Source organism: Bos grunniens, chromosome 18 (genome assembly GCF_055505025.1).
Source record: "Bos grunniens cultivar Pamir isolate PY7600 chromosome 18, Bosgru_T2T1.0, whole genome shotgun sequence".
Classification (NCBI taxonomy): Eukaryota; Metazoa; Chordata; class Mammalia; order Artiodactyla; family Bovidae; genus Bos; species Bos grunniens.
The window spans coordinates 29,399,455-29,423,490 of NC_141182.1; the positions used below are offsets into that span (position 1 = coordinate 29,399,455).

General features: G+C 38.2%; 1 pseudogene; it reads left to right on the forward strand.

Moving 5' to 3' along the window:
• The first annotated feature begins 782 nt into the window (after positions 1-782).
• Positions 783-937, forward strand: LOC147353349 (U4 spliceosomal RNA; annotated as a pseudogene).
• Positions 938-24,036: the final 23,099 nt, after the last annotated feature.

Consider the following 24,036-nt stretch of genomic DNA (forward strand, 5'->3'; position numbering starts at 1 on the left):
ATTTTTGGGCTTCATCCAGGTTTTTGACATGGACAGATCTCCTGAGACTGTTGAAATTTCCTAGGCCCTGACAGTGATAAAGGTGCCTATTGTTGTTAATAGTGTGACTTCTGGAAAGCACCCAGGTAAATTTAGGAGTAGGGGCGGGTGTCTGGAAAACCTAACTATGTGACCAAAGGGTTGGAACTTTGAGCTTAACCACTACCCCCGAACTCTGATGAGAGGAGTGGGGCTGGAGGTGGAATCAGTTGCCAGTGGCCAATGATTTATTCAATCATGACTATGTAATGAAGCCTCTATTTAAAAAAAAAAAAAAAAAAACAAGCAAAAAAACCCCAAAGCATGGCTTTCTGAGAGCTTCAGCGTTGATGGACGTGTAGAGATTTGGGGGAGAGTTGGCCAACAGAGAAAGCATGGAAGCCACACACACTTTCCCTATACCTTACCCTATGCAGCTCTTTCATCTAGCTGTTTCTGAGTTATAGCCTATTGTAACCTACTAAGTAAAATGTTCCTCTAAATTCTGTGCATTGCTCTATCAAACCCCGGGAAGGTGGGTTTGATTTGTGGTGGGCCAAGCTTTCAGGGCTTCCCTGATTGCTCAGCTGGTAAAGAATCTGCCTGCAGTACAGGAGACCTGGGTTCGATCCCTGGGTTGGGAAGATCCCCTGGAGAAGGGAACAGCTGCCCACTCCAGTATGCTGGGCTGGAGAATTCCATGGACTGTATAGTCAGTGGGGTTGCAAAGAGATGGACACGACTGAGTGACTTTCACTTTCACTAGCTTTGCACAGTGGCAGTATCATAGCCAATGAAGTTTATCCAAGGCATGATTATTGCTAATTGAAAACTTCTCCCTATTAGCTGGTGGGCCAGCAGCACAGGAAATAACCTGAGCTTGCTGTTGCAGTTTGAAGTTGAAGTTGGCCTGAGGCCAGAGCCTATGGAATCATTCAGTGCCTCAGTGGACATGAAGTATAAAATGCCAGTTTCAGCTCTCAAAGCTTATTTATTTCCCCCATGTTTTTATTATTTATTTATTTATAGTTTTAATCTTTTCAGTCATGCTGCACAGTATGTACAATCTAGTGCCCTGACCAGGAATTGAACATGAAACCCCTGTACTGACCGCACAGAATCCTAACCACTGGACCACCAGGGAAGCCCCTCTCCAACTTTTTTGTCCCACCTGAGAGCTTATCCCTCAGTTCCTCACTTCTCTGAATTGGTATTCCTCTAGTCATGTCAAACTTTTTTTTAACTCCTAATTTAATTCTTAATTTTTGAAAAAAAAAATATAATGTAATTTCTCACTTTTTGACTTGGTATTTCTCCAATAACTTCAAACTTTTTTTTCTAGTTTTCTGAGTGATAGGGCTGCTCCATGGCTAGTCCTTGACTGTCTGAAACACTACCTTCAACTATAAAGTATTTAAAGAAAAAAAATACAAAAACCACTTTCTAGCTTCCCTTGTACCACCATCCTGCTTTCCCTAAGGCTGTTATGTAATAGAGTCAGTTAGACTTAATAGAGAACAAATTGGGTGAATTATTTGTAGCTAGCCCAGGAGATAATGCTCCATATTTTTCAAGGCTTGTTATTCTGTTTAAAGCCACAGGGTTTTAATTATTACTTTGATTTGATCTTTCAAAAGAAACTATGGGAGTAATCACATTTATTTTTTGCCTTTACATCAGATAGACACTACTTATCCAAAGATGAAGACTTTCACTCATTCAACACAAAGGAGATATGTCACTACTCTGTTTAAAAAAAAAAAAAATATTGAACAACTGAACAACTTGACTTTTTTTTTTCTCTTCCATGTGACACACAGGTTCTAAAATTACATATCAGATATTCTATGCCTTTTGAGATAATATATTGGCTATGAGCAACCCTATTATTTTGGTAGAAGTTATTTTAACTTTGGATTTGGGAAAATGTAAATATTACTTCCCAGCCCCCAGCCCAAGACTGTGTGGTTCATGCCTCATTCAGCCCTCCTGCTATGGTTGCAGTTTTTATCCTTCTCATCACAGAATATGAAACAGCATATACTTCATGCTCCATTACTGTACAAATTGTTTCATTTCTCTTCATTTCTTCCTATCTCTCTCTCCTTACCTTCGTCCAAAATCAGTATATGGCACTTAGAAAATATTTTTTTTTTTTGTGACTGAACATTTCTCATAGTAAGTAAATAAGTAACATTTCTCATTTCTCACTCAAAGGGGGCATATTTACTAGATTTCTAGTTCCTTGGTTTACAGTGAAGACCCTTGCTATCCCATGAACCAGGAAATTTACAAGTAAATTGTGTATTCTCTTTTATTATAACAAGCTAAGATGCTGCATAGGGTCTGTCTTCAGGGAGCCTACCATCTGGTGAGTCTCATTCCTTGCTCATAATGTGCCAGGCACTGTGATCAGCATTTGACAGTCATTGAATAAATATTCACTTAAATGTGTGGTTGAATGAAAAGAAGGAAATAAACTGGTGATGGCTGCTGCTGCTAAGTTGCTTCAGTCGTGTCCGACTCTGTGCAACCCCATAGAGTGACCATGAAATTAAAAGAATTAGATGTTTCAAATACGTATTATCAAGTTATACTAACTTAATGTGTCTACCTGCACAATAGTAATGCCTTTCATATGAGTACAAGGTCCGGATCCCTGTTTTACTTTATTACTCTGGGTGAGGCATGGTGAGACCAGATGCAGATAAAAGAGAGAGAAACCAGGAAGAATCCACAAACAGAAGGAGTTATGTTGTGCTTACAGCTTCCTGGAGATAGCACAGAGTACCCTGCAAAGCCACTCAGGGGAAGGATTAGGACTGGTCATAAAGCAGAAGCGAGGGGCACTGAGGAAAAGAATTTTACCATGGTTTCTATGGGAAGAAAAGACTGAGGCATGGCAAGTAGGTTTAGAGTTGATTTATCTAAATAATTTCAGCATGCTCTGGGGCATCAGTGTTGTCCCTGGTTTTCTGGTATCAGACTCTGGGAGACTAGCATGGGTGTGTAGTGAACCAGACTGTAAGAGTTAAGTAAGGGAAGTATTGGGGATGTTGACTTTATCTGCCAGACAGAAGAGGGAAATGAGGGACTTCCCTGATGGTCTAGTGGTTAAGAATCTGCACTCCCAATGCAACATTTGTTCCCTGGTCAGGGGATCCCACATGCTGTGAGCCACGGCCAAATACAGAAAAGAAAAGGGAACTGACTGGCCTCTAGCCAAAGCCTCAAAAACTGGATCAAGACAACACATATACACACATACACAACAGTTCCTGCATCCCTCCTTCCAGCTCTGAAAACTTGTCAATGGCCTTGCCGGTACATGCTGCACAAATTTGGAAATCAAAATTTTAAAATAATAATAATAGAAGAGAGAAAAGAAAGATGGAGAGAGAAGAAAGGAGTAAGCTAATAAAATTTTCTCCTCATTCATGAACAAATTCTTGTAGATACAGTTCCAACTTTTGTAAGTAAGTAGTTATGCTTGCATATAGTTTCATTTTTTAAAGGTATCTTGGATTCTGAAAGCAGTAGAAAGAGAGATAAGATAAACTCTAAGTAAGAGACTTCTGATTGTTATCACTCTGTTCAACACTTATTTTCCGCTTCGGAGACAAAGGAAATGTGTAAGAAAAGTAAATGTCTATGCTGTAGATTGATTGTGTTTTTCTGTGAGCAATAACTTTCTGTTGCGGATCACCCAGTCTGTGGTATTTTCTTATAGCAGCCGGATGGACTAAGTCTATTTTCAAATAACTTAGATTAAGGGAATAAAATATTGTTTAATGGACAAGCAACATGTTGTTGTTGTTCAGTCACTCAGTCATGTCCGACTCTTTGCTACCCCTCGGCCTGCAGCACGCTAGGCTTTCCTGTCCTTCAGAATCTCCCCAGAATTTGCTCAAACTCATGTCCACTGAGTCAATGATGCCATCAAACCATCTCATCCTCTGTTGCTCCCATCTCCTCCTGTCCTCCATCTTTCCCGGCATCAGGGTCTTTTCCAGTAAGTCGGCTCTTTGTATCAGGTGGCCAAAGTATTGGAGCTTCAGCTTCAGCATCAGTCCTTCCAATAAATATTCAGGGTTAATTTCCTTTAGGATTGACTGGGGCTTCCCTGATAGCCCAGTTGGTAAAGAATCGCCTGCAATACAGTAAACCCTGGTATGATTCCTGGGTCAGAAGGATCCGCTGGAGGAGGGATAGGTTACCCACTCCAGGATTCTTGGGCTTCCCTTGTGGCTCAGTTGATAAAGAATCTGCCTGATCTCCTTGCTGTCCAAGGGACTCTCAGGAGTCTTCTCCAGCACCACAGTTCAAAAGCATTAATTGTTTGACACTCAACCTTCTTTATGGTCCAACTCCCACATCCGTATATGACTACTGGAAAAATCATAGCTTTGACTATACAGACTTTGTTGGCAAAGTGATGTCTTTGCTTTTTAATAAACTGTCTAGGTCTGTCTTAGCTTTTCTTCCAAGAAACAGGCGTCTTTTAATTTTATGGCTTCAGTCACCATCTGCAGTGGAGCAAAAAAAAATAAAGTCTGCCACTGTTTCCACTGTTTCCCCATCTATTTGCCATGAAGTGATAGGACCTGATGCCTTTGTTTTTTGAATGTTGAATTTTAAGCCAGCTTTTTCACTCTCTTCTTTCAATTTCATCAAGAGGCTCCTTTAGATCCTTTTTACTTTCTGCCATTAGGGTGGTGTCATCTGCATATCTGAGGTTATTGATATTTCTCTTGGCAATCTTGATTCCAGTTTGTGATTCATTCAGCCCAGCATTTTGCGTGATGTACTCTGCATATAAGTTAAATAAGCAGGGTGACAATATACAACCCTGAAATATTCCTTTCCCAGTTGTGAACCAGTCCATTTTTCCATGTCGGGTTCTAGCTGTTCCTTCTTGACCTATGTTCAGATTTCTCAGAAGGCAGGTAAAGTGGTCTGGTATTCCCATTTCTGGTATTTCCATTTGTTGATGACATTGGAAAACCAAGTAGAAACAGTTAGCAAATGTTATGCAATATCTCTCATCATTCACTAAAATAAGGCTTATGAATTTTAATTGTAAAGATTTGAAAACTTATCTTGGGTTATAGATAGGTTTCTTATAGAGAAATTTTCTTTTAATAATATCAGAATTTATTTTCCTATAAAGTTTAGTCTGGCAAGAGAAGAGAGAAGAAGAAAAAGAAAAACATACAAACACATACACAAACCAACAATGAGCATTACCTTCCTTGACACTTCCTAGTGCTAACCATTGACTTGTCACCTGAAGGGAAAATTTTGTCAGAAGACAAAGATCCCAATACAATTAAACTTGATATTGAGTCTTCAGTTCAGTTCAGTCTCTCAGTCGTGTCTGACTCTTTGCGGCCCCATGAATCCCAGCATGCCAGGCCTCCCTGTCCATCACCAACTCCTGGAGTTTACCCAAACTCATGTCCATCAAGTTGGTGATGCCATCCAGCCATCTCATCCTCTGTCATCCCCTTCTCTTCCTGCCCCCAATCCCTCCCAGCATCAGGGTCTTTTCCAATGAGTCAACTCTTCAAATGAGGTGGCCAGTGTATTGGAGTTTCAGCTTCAGCATCAGTCTTTCCAATGAACACCCAGGACTGATCTCCTTTAGGATGGACTGGTTGGATCTCCCTGCTGTCCAAGGGACTCTCAAGAGATATTGAGTCTAACTACTTGTATTTTTCTTAAAAATATCATGCTGTTGTAAAAACCAGTTGTTAATGAGGTGATTGACTCTGAATGTCACCTCAGTTGCTTTCTAATTTTTTTTAAGCATAATTTTTCAAGCTTTTAACCATAAATTGAATTCTACATGATATGTTGTCATACATTCTAAGTAGAGATAAAAATACGAAAATGTGCCATCCAGTTTTGCTGATACTACTGGTTTTCATTGGAATACAATGTAATGAGAGACCGCCGTAGTGGCCACCTATGTTGAATCTGCTGTGTAACCTACTGAGTCAAACAGTCAACAGTTGCCAGGTGGATGTCTAACAATGTACGGCACATTTAAGGGGACACTTTAAATGCTTTATTGGAATCCTGATCATGAACTTCCACATTTTTTCCTTCTCTTTAATATCAATCATCAAGAGTTTGCATGTTTTATTATAATTAGAGCACATAGCATGGAGTTGGAGAAACAGAAGGAAAACTATGAGCTGTGGAAGAGAATATCTCCAGGATTTCCAAGTTTATTCATTTTTTATTGTATTCTTTCAGCATACGTGCATTGTTTTCAACATGTCACATACACTCTTAAGTGCTGAAGGTACAGAGATGAAACCGGTGGTTGCTGTCTTTCAGGGTTATCAGAACAAATTGATTGTGCAGTATCACAATCCTCAAGATGAGTTTTGTTTTTAACAAGTGCCCTTGTATCTTTATGTAATGGCTGTATTGATGTATAAATGAAACGTAAAGGATGAGTTACTTGATATGAGACTTCAGATGAGAAGAGTCTTTTATCTTGAGCACCCTGTTCATGTGAGGATGTAAACAGCATGTATTATGGTTGCAAAATATTACAGAAGCAAATATATGAGTAATACTGGAGTAGAATTTGCAAAATGGAGACACGCAAGAGATAAAGCTGTGCAAAACATTTAATAACTTTGAAAAGACAGAGTCATTAAAATTTTGACAGAATAATATCAGGATAAGATTTAATTGTTACTGTAATGACTACCTGATTCTTCTATAGAATGGATTACAGAGTATCCCAGTGAATTGTTTGTGTATTTTTCAGTCTGTTACCTGACCTTCTCTTGTTCTGGTCTCATTTTCAGGGTAATCATGTTTTCCAGAAACTTCTTTTCTCTGACTTCTAGTGTTCTTCGTTCAGTAAGACTCCCAGATAGAAGTCTGGAAGGGAGAGAGAAATGATGTATTTTTAACCTTTCTTTTGGCTTTCTTGTTGCCACTGACAATGACTACCTTATTTGTCAGATCCAACTCTCCTTCTCCTCCCTCCATCATTACATTTCACGTGGAAAGCTTGTGTTCTGGCTCCTTTCAGATGATTCTTCATTAATGGGTCTGGTATGCCTACTTTTATTAAACACACAGCTCTAAGGGTGTAGCATCATCCCTCTGTTGCTAATCTATGGATTTCCTTAGCATTCTCTCTTGGGCTTTCAAGTTTTTTCCTTACTAGTGTGAACAAGTGTCTATTGATCTATCTATTTAGCTAATATATAATTAAAGTATAATTGAATATATACTTGAATGACCTAGAGGCTCTTGTTTTCATGTTTAAAATTGTACTACCACCTTTAAATGAATTATGTATAACAGTGAGATGCACAATGCAATGGACTATCCTAGTATAAGCCCTCACTATCAATTATCCAGTGAGTTTAGTAATATAGAAAAGGATAAACTATATAAACTATTTAAAGATAGAATTACAATTTTGAAATTTTTTTATGGTAGTGAAAAATATAGGAGGATGGTTTAGAATTTGAGTCAATGAGGTGAACATTTAGTAAGGAAACAGAACATACAGATTAGGAATTTGTGTGGTAATAGTATCTTTGATGGGGTCATTCTGAGATGTATATTAAGCTGACTAATGCAAAAGAGGTATACATTATAGTTGTAGGATAGTTATTATAGATAAGCAGTGTCTGCTAGGGTACATTATATTTTGTATAGATTTGAGTTTGTGTCAGGTAATTTATTTCTTCTGCCTAAACAATTTTTTTTTCAAGTTTCTTGTAGTGCTGGTCTGCTAGTAATAGAGTTTCTACTTTTATTTCAGACTGATATATATATATATATATATTTTTTTTTTTCTATTTACAGTGCTATTCAAATATAGCTCCATCTCTTCTGGTTAGCATAGTTTCTGATAAGAAGTCTGTTATATATCTTATCCTTATGTAAATGCAATATGGTTTTTCTTTCTTTGTCTTCCTCCTTCAAGATTTTCTTTTGATCTTTGGTTTTCAGAAGATTTGAATATGATGTGTCTAGGTGTGCATGTTATATTTATTCTACCTACCATTCCAAGTTTCTTGAATCTATAATTTGACATCGTTCATTATTTTAAGAAAACTGTCATTTCTCCAAATATTCTAGGATTCCAGTTTCACAAATGTTAGTCTACTTGATATTTTCCTGTATTTCTTTATTATAGCATTATCTTTGTTTACTCTTATTCCTTTATGTTTCACATTGGATAATTTCTATTGATCTAGCTTTAAAGTCACTGTCTTAGTCAGCTTGGGTGGCAATAACAAAATACCATAGACTGAGTGGCTAAAAAGCAGGAACTTCCTTCTAATACTTCCAGAAGCTAGGAGGTCCAAGATAAGACGGCCAGCATGGTCAGGTTCAAGTGAGAGCCCTCTTCCCTTGCAGATGGCCTCCTTCTCACTGTATCCTTACCTAGTGAAGAGAGAGAAAGCTCTGATCTCTTTTCCTTCTAATAAGGAAGGAATCATTCATCATTCAATGCCACTCTCTTGACCTCATCTAAATCTAATTTTGTCTTAAAGACCTCCTTTCCAAATACCATCATAATGGAAGTTAGAGTTTCAAAATACAAACTTTGAGGATATACAAACATTCAGTTCATAACATTTGCTACTGCTCCCCCCGCCCCTGCAATTTTATATTCTTCTTACAGGCAAAATGCCTTCATTCCATTTCAACTGCTCCTATAATCTTAATTTGTTCTAATGTCAACTCTAAAGTTTAAAACTCAAAGTCTCATCTACTGTGAAGTTGCTCAGTTGTGTCTGACTCTTTGTGATCCCTTGGACCATAGCCTACCAGGCTCCTCTGTCCATGGGATTTTCCAGGCAAGAATACTGGAGTAGGTTGCCATTTCCTTCTCCAAAAGGTCTTCCCAACCCAGGGATTGAACATGGGTCTCCCACATTGTAAGGAGACGCTTTACTGTCTGAGCCATCAGGGAAACCACCAGGGAAGTCTCATCTAAATATTACTTAAATCAGATATAGGTTAAACCCCAAGTACAGTTTATCCTGAGATTTTTTTTTTTTCCCTCTAGCTGTGAACCTATAAAACCAAATAAGTTATGCTTTTCCAAAATACAGTGGTGGAATTTGCATTTTTCTCATTTCAGAAGGAAGAAATTAGAAGGATGAGCCCCTAGCAAGTTCAAAACCTAGGCAGAGAAACATCATTAGATCTCAATGCTAGTATTAATATAATCCTCTTTGTCTCAGTGTTACACCTTCCAGTCATACTAGGGTGGTAGTTTTACCTCTTTGATTCTACAAAGTAAGAATTAAGCCCCCAAGACCCTGGCAGCCCCACCCTCAAGGCTCCAGGCAAACATCATCTGTCCTGTTGACCTTGAGGCAATAGTGTTTCCCTTTGAAACCAATGAGAGAGACCTGATAATCTCTGACTCACCTTCAGGGTTATTCTCCTTTTGTCTTGAAGGCTTGTTGTTGTTGTTCAGTTGCTCAGTCATGTCTGACTCTTTGAGACCCCATGAACTGCAGCATTTCAGGATTCCCTGTCCTTCACTATCTCCAGAGTTTGCTCAAACTCACATCCATCAAGTCAGTGATGCCATCCAACTATCTCACCCTCTGTGTTCTCTTCTCCTGCCCTCAATCTTTCCCAGCATCAGAAAGAAAGTGAAAGTGATGTCACTCAATCCTGTCTGACTCTTTGTGACCCTATGGCCTGTAGCCCACCAGCTCCTCCATCCATGGGATTTTCCAGGCAAGAATATTGGAGTGGATTGCCATTTTCTTCTCCAGGGGATCTTTCCGACCCAGGGATCAAACTCAGGTCTTCCACATTGCAGGCAGACTCTTTACCCACTGAGCCAGAAGGGAATCCCAGCATCAGGGTCTTTACCAATGATTGGTTCTTCATATCAGGTGGCCAAAGTATTGTAGCTTCAGCTTCAGCACCAGTCCTTCCAATGAATATTCAGGGTTAATTTCCTTTAGGATTGACTGGTTTGATCTCCTCTCAGTCCAAGGGACTCTTCAAGGATTCTTGAAGACTAGCACATGTTTATGGACAAATATTTCTATGGTTCTGTCCTGTAGGCCCTAAGAAGTCTGACAGCTTTACTTAATTTTGTCTGATCTACTCTCTTTCAGTTTAAACTGATAGGGTTTCTGCTGGAGTGGATGATTAGGCCTATGATTCTCACCCAGACTAATCACTTTATCGAATGGTTGCTTGTACACACACTTAAAATTCTCTTCATAAAAATGCTTTCTCAGTTTTGCAATATGGATAGGCTGAGAATTTTTCAGATCTTTAAGTTAAGCTTTACTTTGGTTAACAATTTTGTCTTCAAGTCTTTTTTTCTCTCTTCTGAAGTTTTCTATAAGCAATCAAGGGAAAACAAGCTACTTCTTCAACATTTTTCTTAGAAGTCTCCTCTGCTGCTTCTGCTGCTGCTAAGTCACTTCAGTCGTGTCTGACTCTGTGTGACCCCATAGATGGCAGCCCACCAGGCTCCCCAGTCACTTGGATTCTCCAAGCAAGAACACTGGAGTAGGTTGCAATTTCCTTCTCCAATGCATGAAAGTAAAAAGTGAAAGTGGAGTCGCTCAGTCGTGTCAGACTCTTAGCGACTCTGTGGACTGCAGCCTACCAGGCTCCTCTGTCCATGGGGTTTTCCAGGCAAGAGTCATGGAGTGGGGTGCCATTGCCTTCTCCTAAAAGTCTTCTCTACCAAATATCAAATTTCATCTTTTGCAAGCTGTATTTTCTACACAGCACTAGAATATGAACAAAATTCAGCCATGTTCTTTGCCGTATCATAGCAAGGATGATCTTTTCTCCATTGTCCAATAACATGTTCTTCATTTCTGCCTGACACGTCACCAGGATAACCTGTATTGTACACATTTCCACAAATATTTTGCTCATAATTTATATAAGTATATTCTAAAACAACGTAAGCTTTCCCAGTAACTTTCCTTTTTTTTTTTTTTCTGAGCTCTCACCAGAATCACCTTTAATAGTCCTTTCCTGACGGTCTTGGATTTTTCTATCCAGTACCTCAAAACTCCTCCAGCTTTTACCAATTATTCAGTTCTAAGATGCTTCCACATTTTTAGGTATTTGTTATGACATCAATCCACCTCTCAGTATCAATTTTTGTCTTAGTCAACTCAGACTGCCATGACAATAAGTAGTTTAAAAACAGAAATGTGTTTCTCACAGTTCTGTAGTTTGGGAAGTGAAAGATAAGGAGTGTCACTATGTTCAGATTCTGGTAAGGGCCTTCTTCCTGGTTTGAAGATAGTTGCCTTTTCCCTGTGACCTCACATAGCAGAGAAAGAATAAACATGAGTCCCTTCCTCTACTTCAGTTCAGTTCAGTCACTCACACAACACTCAGTTGTGTCCAACTCCTTGCGACACCATGGAGTGCAGCACGCCAGGCCTCCTTGTCCATCACCAACTCCTGGAATTTACCCAAAATCATCTCCATAGTGTCTGTGATGCCATCCAACAATCTCATCCTCTGTCGTCCCCTTCTCCTCCTGCCTTCAATCTTTCCCACTATCAGGGTCCTTTCCAGTGAGTCAGCTCTTCACAGCAGGTGGCCAAAGTATTGGAGTTTCAGCTTCAACATCAGTCTTTCCAATGAAAACTCAGGACTGATCTCCTTTAGAATGGATTGGATCTTCTTGGAGTCAAAGGGATTCTCAAGAGTCTTCTCCAACACCACAGTTCAAAAGCATCAATTATTCACACTCAGTATTCTTTATAGTCCAACTCTCACATCCATACATAACTACTGGAAAAACCATAGCCTTGACTAGATGGACCTTTGTTGGCAAAGTAATGCCTCTGTGGGTTTTTTTTTTTTTTCCCCCCTCTGTTTTTTAATATGCCATCTTTCTTCTAAGGAGCAAGCATCTTGTAATTTCATGGCTGCAGTCACCATCTACAGTGATTTTGGAGCCCCCCAAAATAAAGTCTGTCACTGTTTCCAATGTTTCCCTATCTATTTGCGATGAAGTGATGGAACCAGATGCCATGATCTCAACTTTCTCAATGTTGAGCTTTAAGCCAAAATTTCACTCTCTCCTTTCACTTTCATCAAGAGGCTCTAGTTTTTCTTTACTTTCTGCCATAAGGGTGGTGTTATCTGCATATCTGAGGTTATTGATATTTCTCCCAGCAATCTTGATTCCAGCTGTGCTTCCTCCAGTCCAGCGTTTCTCATGAAGTATTCTGCATATAAGTTAAATAAGCAGGGTCACATTATATAGCCTTGACATACTACTTTCCTGATTTGCACCAGTCTGTTGTTACATGTCCAGTTCTAACTGTTGCTTCCTGACCAGCATACAGATTTCTCAAGAGCCAGGTCAGGTGGTCTGGTATTCCCATCTCTTTCAGAATTTTCCATAGTTTGTGGTGATCCACAAGTCAAAAGCTTGGCTTAGTCAATAAAGCAGAAATAGATGTTTTTCTGGAACTCTCTTGCTTTTTTGAAGATCCAATATGTGTTGGCAATTTGATCTCTGGTTCTTCTACCTTTTCTAAAACTAGCTTGTACATCTGGAAGTTCATAGTTCATGTACTATTAAAGCCTGGCTTGGAGAATTTTGAGCATTACTTTGCTAGCATGTGAGATGAGTGCAATTGTGCCATAGTTTGAGCATTCTTTGGCATTGTCTTTATTTGGGTTTGGAATGAAAACTGACCTTTTCCAGTCCTGTGGCAACTGCTGAGTTTTCCAAATTTACTGGCATATTGAGGGCAGCACTTTCACAGCATCATCTTTTAGGATTTGAAATAGCTCAATTGGAATTCCATCACCTCCACTACTTTTGTTCATAGTCATGTTCCTAAGGCCCACTTGACTTCACATTCCCAGATATCTGGCTCTAGGTGAGTGATCACACCATCGTGATTATCTGGGTCATGAAGATCTTTTTTGTACAGTTCCTCTGTGTATTCTTGCCACCTCTTCTTAATATCTTCTGCTTCTGTTAGCTCCATACCCTTTCTGTCCTTTATTGAGCCCATCTCAGCATGAAATGTTCCCTTTCTATCTCTAATAATCTTGAAGAGATGTCTAGTTTTTCCCATTCTATTATTTTCCTCTAATTCTTTGCACTGATCACTGAGGAAGGCTTTCTTATCTCCTCTTGCTATTCTTTGGAACTCTGCATTCAAATAGGTCCTTTTCTCCTTTGCCTTTAGCTTCTCTTCTTTTCACAACTATTTGTAAGGCTTTCTCTGACAACCTTTTTGCATTTCTTTATCTTGGGGATGGTATTGATCCCTGTCTCCTGTACAATGTCACGAACCTCCATCCATAGTTCATCAGGCACTCTGTCTATCAGATCTAGCCCCTTAAATCTATTTCTTTTTTTTTTGAGTTTTTTTTTTAATAAGAAAAAAAAAACTTTATTTGAAGTGTTCACAAGAATTTTAACATAGTAAACCTCAACTCAAACATTGACACACAAACAGTAAAAAATATTAAAGAGTATCATCATACATCATTTTGGCAAAACAAGATGGTCCAAGTTCTTGTCACAAAACATTGCATAGTGACATTTTTCCTGTCAAATGACTAACTAGATGAAAATACCACATTTCTTTTGTGTCCTTAAGAATATGTAGGTCATTTATCGATTATTGAGTTTTGAGAAGATTCATCTACAATATATTCCTCTGAAAGCTCATAACCTGACCAATTTAGCCATCCCTGTATAATCATGAGGGATTTGATTTAGGTCATACCTGAATGACCTAGTGGTTTTCCCTACTTTCTTCTATTTCAGTCTGAATTTGGCAATAAGAAGTTCATGATCTGAGCCACAGTCAGCTCCTGGTCTTGTTTTTACTGACTGTATAGAGCTTCTTCACCTTTGGCTGCAAAGAATACAATCAATCTGATTTCAGTGTTGAGCATCTGGTGATGTCCATGTGTAGAGTCTTCTCTTGTGCTGTGGAAAGAGGGTGTTTGCTATGACCAGTGTGTTCTCTTGGCAAAACTCTATTAGCCTTTGCCCTGCTTCATTCTGTACTCCAAAGCCAAATTTGCCTATTACTCCAGGTGTTTCTTGACTTCCTTCTTTTTCATTCCAGTCCCCTATAATGTAAAGGACATCTTTTTGGTGTCTTAGTTCTAGAAGGTCTTGTAAATCTTCCTAGAACCATTCAACTTCAGTGTCTTTAGCATTACTGGTCAGGGCATAGACTTGGATTACTGTGGTACTGAATAGTTTGCCTTAGAAACGAACCGAGATCATTCTGTCATTTTTGAGATTGCATCCAAGTACTGCGTTTTGGACTCTTTTTTTTTCACTATGATGGCTACTCCATTTCTTCTAAGGGATTCTTGTCCACAGTAGTATATATAATGGTCATCCGAGTTAAATTCACTATTTCAGTCCATTTTAGTTCTCTGATTTCTAAAATGTCGACGTTCACTCCTCCCATCTCCTGTTTGATCACTTTCATTTGGCCTTGATTCATGGACCTAACATTCCAGGTTCCTATGCAATATTGCTCTTTACAGCATCATACCTTGCTTCCATCACCAGTCACATCCACAACTGGGTGTGTTGTTTTTTCTTTGGCTCTGTCTCTTCCTTCTTTCTGGAGTTATTTCTCCACTGATCTCCAGTAGCCTAGTGGGCACCTACCAACCTAGGGAGTTCATCTTTCAGTGTCCTATCTTTTTGCCTTTTCATACTGTTCATGGGTTTCTCAAGGCAAGAATACTGAAGTGGTTTGCCATTCCCTTCTCCAGTGGACCTCATTTTGTCAGAACTCTCCACCATGACCCATCCGTCTTGGGTGGCCCTTCATGGCATGGCTAATAGTTTCATTGAGTTAGACAATGCTGTGGTCCATGTGATTAGATTGATTACTTTTCTGTGATTGTGGTTTCAGTCTGTCTGCCCTCTGATGCCTTCTCCCAGCGCCTACCATCTTACTGGGGTTCCTCTGACCTTGGACATGGGGTATGTCCTCAGGCCACTGGTCCTGACTTTGAATGTGAGGTATCTCCTCTCGGCCCCTTGCCACTTCAGAGCCACACGACTGCTGCTCACCTTATAAAGAGACTAATCCCACGGTAGAAACTCCATGCTTATGATTGCATTTAAATTTAATTACCTCCTCAAAGTCCTACCTACAAATACCATCACTTTAAGAATTAGGGTTCCATAATACATATTTTGCAAGGACACAAGTCTGAATCTCTTTTGCCTATTTAGAATCCAACAAGTCAGTCAAAGGCATTTTGCATCTCCGCTACTATATTTTGCTTGGTTTGGTTTTATTTTAATCCTAATGTTTTCATTTGATTCTTATGGTTTCCATATTTTTACTAATCCCATCTGATTAAAATATCTACCATTTACCCCCAAAGTCTTGGCATATTAATGATAGGTATTTTAAATGGCTTTGATGTAAACTTACCTGAATCAGTTCCATTGAACTCAACTCAGATCTTCTTACCTGAGCCAGTCCTTATCTGAATCTATTTCTGCTGGTTATTTTGTCTCTTGACAGTGTGAATTATTTTCTTTGTATGTTGTTTTTGTTTTTTAGTTAAAATCTGATGATCAATGGGACAGTAAAGAACAAGATAAATAATACATATGCTTGGGAACAAGCATCTTCCTTACTCTATAAACCTTTGGTGTCTTAGTCTATTTGGGCTACTGTAACAAATACTACAGACTAAAAAGCCTCTTGATGAAAGTGAAAGAGGAGAATGAAAAAGTTGGCTTAAAGCTCAACATTCATAAAACTAAGATCATGGCATCTGGTCCCATCACTTCATGTCAAATAGATGGGGAAACAGTGGAAACAGTGTCAGACTTTATTTTTCTGGGATCCAAAATCACTGCAGATAGTGATTGCAGCCATGAAATTAAAAGACCCTTACTCCTTGAAAGGAAAGTTATGACCAAACTAGATAGCATATTGAAAAGCAGAGACATTCCTTTGCCAACAAAAGTCCGTCTAGTCAAGGCTATGGTTTTTCCAGTAGTCATGTATGGATGTGAAAGTTGGACTGTGAAGAAAGCTGAGCGCCGAAGAATTGATGCTTTTGAACTGTGGTATTGGAGAAGACTCTTTCGAGTCCCTTGGACTGCAAAGAGATCCAACCAGTCCATTCTAAAGGAGATCAGTCCTGGGTGTTCTTTGGAAGGAATGATGCTAAAGCTGAAACTCCAGTACTTTGGCCACCTCATGCGAAGACTTGACTCATTGGAAAAGACTCTGATGTTGGGAGGGATTGGGGGCAGGAGGAGAAGGAGACGACAGAGGATGAGATGGCTGGATGGCATCACCGACTCGATGGATGTGAGTTTGAGTGAACTCCAGGAGTTGGTGATGGACAGGAAGGCCTGGCGTGCTGCAATTAATGGGGTCGCAAAGAGTCGGACACGACTGAGTGACTGAACTGAACTGAAGTATCAGTATAAGCAACAGAAATGTATTGCTTATGATTTGGAGGCTCAAATTCCAATTTGAGGGTGACAGCTTGGTTGGGTTTTAATGAAAACCCACTTTCCGGTTCATAGACAGTATCTTCCTGCTGTGTCCCCACATGTGGAAGGGACAAGAGAGAGCTTTCAGGCCTCTTTCACAGGGTATTCATGAGGGCAAGAAGACTCCACTCTCATGACCTTTCCAAAGGCCCCCACCTCCTGATACAATCACACTGTGCATTAGGATTTCAACACAGACATTTGGTTGGGGGAAGAGGGACACAAAAATTCAGACCATAGCAGGGGAGCACTGGGAGCCTGAGTCATTCAGCTCAAAAGCTGAGCTGGCTTACAGATCACAAAGAGTTGGACATGACTGAAGTGACTTCGCACATACTTAAATTCATTTGGTGTTACTGAATGGCCCAGATAAAAAGTGCTTTGCCAGAGAGATTTTCTGTGTTCTTGCTCCACTCTCAGCTTTAGCCTTCACTTACAAGCTTGATCTCCCAGAGGGTCTTTCTGCATCCTGTGCTTCTCTTCCCATGCCATAGTGCTGTTTTTGGTTAATTGTATTTTCTAGATTGTGAATGGGAGTGGATAGGTCTTGTGTGTGTGTGTCTGTTGCAGTGGTTCAGTCTTAAGTCTCAGGCAGTTTCTGTGTCTTTAGATTTAGAGGGTGGGGCTAAAGGAATTCCCCTGCTCCAGAAATGGTGTTCTCCAAAGGTCTGGGCTCAAGGTAATTTGCAGTCCCTCTTCCATGCTTCCTATCTTCCCACAAGCTGCAGCTACTCCCCTTCTCCAGGCGTGCTCCATGAGGAAAGCCATCAGTAGATGCCTGCCCTGACTCCAGTCTTTCACATTGTCACCTGATGAGGTTCATTGAAAAGAATCTGAGAATGCCTATGGACTCTCCTTTGTCTGTGACTTCCGGGGCTTCTGTATTTAGAAGCTATCAAATGCTCAGCACTTACAAATTCTTTAAATGTATTAGCTGAGTTCTTTCCTAACTGTCTTCTTTCCTAACTATATGTCTTCCTCCTATGATTTGCCCAAAGTGAGATAGTATTCATGTCCCTTCTCTCCTTGGAGGCACTTTTTTATTCTTAGATTTCAGGCTAATTGGTTTCACTATAATTTCAGTTCCCTGATCAGTATGAGTCTGTATCTTATCCAGCTTTTCCTTGTTAGGATAAAAGAAACCCTCTTTCCAACTTTCTACATTCTAAGCAGAAGATGGAAGTCCTCAGAATATTTTCTATGTCATATTTTTACTTTGCCCTTACATCTTTAGTTATTCAGGGATTTTAGTTTATAATCAGTAATAAAAGCAAAATTTGACCTCTACTTATGACCATGTTAGTCACTTTCTTAATACTTCTCATATCAGCTCTGGGAAGAAAAAAAAAACTTTGGGAAATAATGATTCTAGGAGTCTCCCTCCCCAAAATAACATATTTTTAAATGCTTCTTTGTTTGAACCCAGGAGAATTATCACAAAGGTGCAGTTCTTAACTATGTGGTGTATCTGTCTTAATGTATTTGGGCTACCATAACAAGGTAGTATACACTAAGTGGCTTATAAACAACAGAAATTTAGTTCTGGAGGCTGAGGAGTTCAAGATCAATGAGAAGACAATGTCTGGTTAGAGTCTGCTACCTGCTTTCTTATAGAAGGAAGACTTCTTCTTGCCATGTCCTTACCTGGTGGAAAAGAGAGGGAGTTCTCTGAGTTCTAAGACCACTGATCCAATTCATAAGATGACTAAACCATCTACCAAAGGCCCTACCTCCAAACACCATCTCATTGGGGGTAAGAATTTAATGTATGAATTTTGAGGGAATATAAACTTTTAGTTTATAGCAGCATTTGTTAATATCATCTGGTCTTTTCATACATTGAAAGCCAGTATTTACCAATACAATGTAGAGTATTCGAATGTGTGTACAATATATCAAAATATCTAACATTGCATCGAATCCTTAGATCTTTACACTGACTGTATCATCTTAGATTGGACATTCAAAATATAGACTCTAGGCCAACTGATGAGACCTCAGTAGCCAATACTTTTGCTTGTGTGTGTCTTTGGATCAGTGACATAGTCTTTTAAACACTGAGACAATTGTTTCATGGATCTGTGTACTATTTCCATGATTCTGATTCTCTGTGGTGATGAGAGGAATGTTAGCTTAGATTTCCTCTTCTCATTGCATCACTCTGATCCTTACTTTTTGAATGCAGAGTTCTCAAAAGTGACTCATCTGTCAAATTTCAACTCCAGTATTCTTTCTGAGTGCCTACAGTTTTACTCAGAATTAATGTTTACCAATCACACCATCATTACATTATATACAAATATACACCTGCTATATGAAAGGGCAGAGAACTCTTTGTACATGTCTGTGGTCAGGGTCATTGGAGCTATGGTTCTTTATAAACACTTACCAAGGATTAATCATAATAATTATAGAGTAAAAAGTGAACAGCATTTTAATCATGGTAAAATGAAGAGCTTCTCAGTCATTCTAAATATAGCCCACATATTTCATGTTAGCCAGAAAATAACATCAAAATTAAAGAGAAACAGCATTTATTAATATATATATATTATTATATATATATAAAACCTTCTTAGATATTATGAAACATGTTAAACAGAATATTTCTAATTCTCCTTGTTTAATCAAAATAACTTATATCCACAGAGATCAAGTCAGTTTCCTGAGGTCCAAGCAGAATATGAACTCAGCTCTCCTACATTCTAAGTCCTATACTTTCTGCCCTGAAATCTCATGGATTATCTCTCATTGGAAGTGTTTAAACATATATGTTAAACATATAAGTGAATGAATGAATAAATGAATGAATTATGAAGTAACCTGAAGCTTAACCTCTGAAGCTCCATGTAATATACTTTCTTTTTTTTTCTTGGTAGAGGAAATCTTCATCACTGTGGATTTATTATGATTTCTTAAATGACATCAAAAACACAGCTAACAAATGAAAAAAATAGATAAGTTGAACTTCATGAAAATTAAAAACTTTTTATTCATCAAAGAATGCTATTAAAGTGTTTTTATTTATGATGAGTAATTTAAAAAAAATCTTTCTTAACTATTAGAAGTCTCCAAAATAGAAACAGAATTACTCTAATTTAATCCAAAATAATAAGAAATAAAGTTGTGTTGAAATTATTTTGGCATAATGTATAATTTGAAATTAAAAATGTGTCTGAAAAAGTTTATAGCCATTGATATCTTAAATTTAATTTCTGAAAACCGACTGAAACATGTAATATGGAAGCTGTGTGTCTTGCTGTGTTTGGCTTCTAATTTCATTTAAGATTGAGGATTAAAACAAATGGAGAATCACTTTTCTGATCGGTAGTAGTAATAATGATGACCATTTGGATCATTCAAGGAAAAAGAAGTACACTCTGTTCATGATGTAGGTGAATGCTGTGATCCCATTAATAAAAGTGAAAACCAGAAAGAATAAAAAAAGGACACTTTGAGTTAAAACTCACAAAATGGTAGAAAATATTGCAAATTGTACATTTGATAAAGAATTAATATCCAGAATATATAAATAACTCCTATAGCTCAACCATACCACCAAAACCTAGACCCAGTTATGAATTTATTAATGGTCAAAGGCTTGAATAATATTCAAATGGTCAATAAGAACATGAAAAATTCTTGTTGGGGAAATGCAAATCAAAACCACAATGAGGTACCACTTTACACCCCCCAGGATGGCTATAAGTTTTGTTTTTTTTTTTAACTTAAATTTATTTATTTTAATTGGAGGCTAATTACTTTACAATATTGTATTGGTTTTGCCATACATCAACTAGAATCCACCACTGGTGTACACGTGTTCCCCATCCTGAACCCCCCTCCCACCTCCCTCCCTATACCATCCCTCTAGGTCATCCCAGTGCACCAGCCCCAAGCATCCTGTATCCTGCATTGAACCTGGACTAGTGATTCGTTTCTTATATGATATGATACATGTTTCAATGCCATTCTCCCAAATCATCCCACTCTCTCCCTCTCCCACAGAGTCCAAAACACTGTTCTATACATCTGTGCCTCTTTTGCTGTCTCACACACAGGGTTATCATTACCAGCTTTCTAAATTCCATATATATGCGTTAGTATACTGTATTGGTGTTTTTCTTTCTAGCTTACTTCACTCTGTATAATAGGCTCCAGTTTCATCCACCTCATTGTAACTGATTCAAATGTATTCTTTTTAATGGCTGAGTAATACTCCATTGTGTATATGTACCACTGCTTTCTTATCCATTCATCTGCTGATGGACATCTAGGTTGCTTCCATGTCCTGGCTATTATAAACTGCTGTGATGAACATTAGGGTACATGTGTCTCTTTCAATTCTGGTTTTCTCGGTGTGTATGCACAGCAGTGAGATTGCTGGGTCATAAGGCAGTTCTATTTCCAGTTTTTTAAGGAATCTCCACACTGTTCTCCATAGTGGCTGTACTAGTTTGCATTCCCACCAACAGTGTAAGAGGGTTCCCTTTTCTCCACAACCTCTCCAGCATTTATTGCTTGTAGACTTTTGGATCACAGCCATCCTGACTGGCGTGAAATGGTACCTCATTGTGGTTTTGATTTGTATTTCTCTGATAATGAGTGATGTTGAGCATCTTTTCATGTGTTTGTTAGCCATCTGTATGTCTTCTTTGGAGAAATGTCTATTTAGTTCTTTGGCCCATTTTTTGATTGGGTCGTTTATTTTTCTGGAATTGAGCTGCAGGAGTTGCTTGTATATTTTTGAGATTAGTTGTTTGTCAGTTGCTTCATTTGCTATTATTTTCTCCCATTCTGAAGGCTGTCTTTTCACCTTGCTTATAGTTTCCTTTGTTGTGCAGAAGCTTTTAATTTTAGTTAGGTCCCATTTGTTTATTTTTGCTATTATTTCCAATATTCTGGGAGGTGGGTCATAGAGGATCCTGCTGTGATTTATGTCAGAGAGGTTTTTGCCTTGTTCTCCTCTAGGAGTTTTATAGTTTCCGGTCTTACATTTAGCTCTTTAATCCATGTTGAGTTTATTTTTGTGTATGCTGTTAAAAAGTGTTCTAGTTTCATTCTTTTACAAGTGGTTGACCAGTTTTCCCAGCACCACTTGTTAAAGAAATTGTCTTTTCTCCATTGTATATTCTTGCCTCCTTTGTCAAAGATAAGGTGTCCATATGTGCGTGGATTTATCTCTGGGCTTTCTATTTTGTTCCATTGATCTATATTTCTGTCTTTGTGCCAGTACCATACTGTCTTGATGACTGTGGCTTTGTAGTAGAGCCTGAAGTCAGGCAGGTTGATTACTCCAGTTCCATTCTTCTTTCTCAGGATTGCGTTAGCTATTCAAGGTTTTTTGTATTCCCATACAAATTGTGAAACTATGTGTTTTAGCTCTGTGAAAAATACCGTTGGTAGCTTCATAGGGGTTGCATTGAATCTATAGATTGCTTTGGGTAGTATACTCATTTTCACTATATTGATTCTTCTGATCCATGAACATGGTATATTTCTCCATCTATTAGTGTCCTCTTTGATTTCTTTCACCAGTGTTTTATAGTTTTCTATATATAGGTCTTTAGTTTCTTTAGGTAGATATATTCCTAAGTATTTTATTCTTTTCACTGCAATGGTGAATGGAATTGTTTCCTTAATTTCTCTTTCTGTTTTCTCATTATTAGTGTATAAGAATGCAAGGGATTTCTGTGTGTTAATTTTATATCCTGCAACTGTACTATATTCATTGATTAGCTCTAGTAATTTTCTGGTGGAGTCTTTAGGGTTTTCTATGTAGAAGATCATGTCATCTGCAAACAGTGAGAGTTTTACTTCTTCTTTTCCAATCTGGATGCCTTTTATTTCTTTTTCTGCTCTGATTGCTGTGGCCAAAACTTCCAAAACTATGTTGAATAGTAGTGGTGAAAGTGGACACCTTTGTCTTGTTCCTGACTTTAGAGGAAATGCTTTCAATTTTTCACCATTGAGGATAATGTTTGCTGTGGGTTTGTCATATATAGCTTTTATTATGTTGAGATATGTTCCTCCTATTCCTGCTTTCTGGAGAGTTTTTATCATAAATGGATGTTGAATTTTGTCAAAGGCTTTCTCTGCATCTATTGAGATAATTATATGGCTTTTATTTTTCAATTTGTTAATGTGGTGTATTACATTGATTGATTTGTGGATATTGAAGAATCCTTGCATCCCTGGGATAAAGCCCACTTGGTCATGGTGTATGATCTTTTTAATGTGTTGTTGGATTCTGACTGCTAGAATTTTGTTAAGGATTTTTGCATCTATGTTCATCAGTGATATTGGCCTGTAGTTTTTTTTTGTGGGATCTTTGTCAGGTTTTGGTATTAGGGTGATGGTGGCCTCATAGAATGAGTTTGGAAGTTTACCTTCCTCTGCAATTTTCTGGAAGAGTTTGAGTAGGATAGGTGTTAGCTCTTCTCTAAATTTTTGGTAGAATTCAGCTGTGAAGCCATCTGGACCTGGGCTTTTGTTTGCTGGAAGATTTCTGATTACAGTTTCAATTTACATGTTTGTGATGGGTCTGTTAAGATTTTCTATTTCTTCCTGGTTCAGTTTTGGAAAATTGTACTTTTCTAAGAATTTGTCCATTTCTTCCACGTTGTCCATTTTATTGGCATATAATTGCTGATAGTAGTCTCTTAATGATCCTTTGTATTTATGTGTTGTCTGTTGTGATCTCTCCATTTTCATTTTTTAATTTTATTGATTTGATTTTTCTTCCTTTTTTTCTTGATGAGTCTGGCTAATGATTTGTCAATTTTATTTATCCTTTCAAAGAACCAGCTTTTGGCTTTGTTGATTTTTGCTATGGTCTCTTTTGTTCCTTTTGCATTTATTTCTGCCCTAATTTTTAAGATTTCTTTCCTTCTACTAACCCTGGGGTTCTTCATTTCTTCCTTTTCTAGTTGCTTTAGAAGTAGAGTTATTTTATTTATTTGACTTTTTTCTTGTTTCTTGAGGTATGCCTGTATTGCTATGAACTTTCCCCTTAGGACTGCTTTTAAAGTGTCCCACAGGTTTTGGGTTGTTGTGTTTTCATTTTCAGTCATTTCTATGCATATTTTGATGTCTTTTTTGATTTCTTCTATGATTTGTTGGTTATTCAGCAGCATGTTTTTCAGCCTCCATATGTTGGAATTTTTAATAGTTTTTCTCCTGTCATTGACATCCAATCTTACTGCATTGTGGTCAGAAAAGATGCTTGGAATGATTTCATTTTCTTTTTTTTTTAATTTACCAAGGCTAGATTTATGGCCCAGGATGTGATCTATCCTGGAGAAGGTTCCATGTGTGCTTGAGAAAAAGGTGAAATTCATTGTTTTGGGGAGAAATATGCTATAGATATCAATTAGGTCTAACTGGTCTATTGTATCATTTAAAGTTTGTGTTTCCTTGTTAATTTTCTGTTTAGTTGATCTATCCATAGGTGTGAGTGGGGTATTAAAGTCTCCTACTATTATTGTGTTATT